Source organism: Pinus tabuliformis, chromosome 5_1 (assembly GCF_031772625.1).
Source record: "Pinus tabuliformis cultivar Carrire ecotype Pingquan chromosome 5_1, CPIR1, whole genome shotgun sequence".
In the NCBI taxonomy this organism is placed as follows: Eukaryota; Viridiplantae; Streptophyta; class Pinopsida; order Pinales; family Pinaceae; genus Pinus; species Pinus tabuliformis.
The window spans coordinates 274,305,883-274,307,610 of record NC_142305.1 but is presented as its reverse complement, the minus strand read 5'-3'; the positions used below and the strand labels follow the sequence as shown (position 1 = coordinate 274,307,610).

Below are 1,728 nucleotides of genomic sequence, written 5' to 3'. Positions count from 1 at the left end.
GAACCACACTTGCTGGTTCGAAACGCGTCGACAAAGGTTTTCTGCATGTGATTTACATTGAAACTCTTCTTAAAATGTTATGGATCACAGAAGCCTCAATTCAATAGTTGATTCCCTGCATGGAAAAGCCATTGCATCTAAAGTTCATCATTTTGAACGGGCACGCTTGCAGGTTTCGAAGTTGAAGTCAGATCTAGCTTTTCTGAAAAGATGCAGAGATTCCGCCATCATCCTAGTCTTCGCTCATCGCACTTAGCTGTTTGGAAGATCTGCTCTCCCTGTTTAACTCGCAGCTATGATCTGACTCCTCAACTTGCCCTGATGATGAACCACACTTGTTGGTTCGAAACGCGTCGACAAATGTTTTCTTCATGTGATTTACGCTGAAACTCTTCTTAAAATGTTATGGATCACAGAAGCCTCAATTCAAGAAATTTATTTTTAAAACATTATTTGCAAATTTTGTTGAATATAATAAATGATATAAATTTATCTGGATGAATATAATAATAATATGCTAACTATATTAAATTTGAATGGATATATTAAATAAGATTTTGTTTGAAGGAAGCAAAGTATAAAGGAGTCGTTTATGGAAGTGGAGGAAGAGGTGGAGGAATAGGCCGGATGGCTAAAAGTCACTGGAATCTAGGTAAAAAAATTTCAAAAAGTCTTGTAGAGGCAATGTTTGAATCGTGTGTTTTTGATGGGGGAAATGGATTCAACACCATCAAAACCTCTAGAGCACCTAAAATTTTGAAGTTTAACATCTATAATTTAGGTTTACAAAAATTCCTACGAAATTTTCTCAGAGTATGACCAGAATTTCCATAACTTTCAAGGCAAAAAAACACTTACAAAAATTCCTACGAAATTTTCTCAGAGTATGACCAGAATTTCTATAACTTTCAAGGCAAAAAAAACTACCGCAAGTATAAATAGTGATATAAATTTATTGCTGAATATAGTAAATGGTCATATAATTTTTATTTTTATTTTTTTTTTAAACATTGTTTCCAATATTGCCGAATATAATAAATGGTGATATAAATTTATTTTTGAAAACATTGTTTCCAAACTCGCTAAATTTATTGCTGAATATAATAAATGGTGATAGAAATTTATGTCTGAAAACATTGTTTCCAACCTTACTAAATAAATGAGATTTTGTTTGAGAGAAGCAAAGTCCGCGATTGAGTGAACCTCGGACAGCTGTCGGTAAAATCAGATTGCACGCAAGAAATGGAGATGCGGGGAATCGAACCCCGTGCCTCTCGCATGCGAAGCGAGCGCTCTACCATATGAGCTACATCCCCAAGTAACGGTTACACGGAGATTAAAGTAATATTTGTATTTGGGGCAAACAGTTATCTTGCAGGCGGTCAAATAATCTTTTGAGTTGAATAAAATCATGACCGCAAAAATAATTGGGCAGCAGATCAATTAATTACAATCCTATACAAAATAGGAGAGGGTTTGCTGGTGCGTTGGATATCCATAAAAAGTGTTCGAATAATTTACATGTGGTTTCATTACTCTCAGATACGCTCAAAAAATTAATCCCAGACCTCAGACATAGGGATACCAAATGGTTTCAATGAGCTACTTTTATTAGAGCAATCTAACGATTAAACTTTTTTTTTTTTTCTTCAATATACTTTGATGTTTTTATTTCTAAAAGTTTCTTCGATATATTTTGATGTTTTTATTTTATATTTTTAAATATAT

General features: G+C 33.6%; 1 non-coding gene across 1 annotated transcript; it reads right to left on the bottom strand.

The window, feature by feature from the left end:
- Positions 1-1,243: 1,243 nt before the first annotated feature.
- Positions 1,244-1,316, bottom strand: TRNAA-CGC (transfer RNA alanine (anticodon CGC)). Its single transcript has one exon. It is a non-coding gene; the product is annotated as a tRNA-Ala (tRNA).
- Positions 1,317-1,728: the final 412 nt, after the last annotated feature.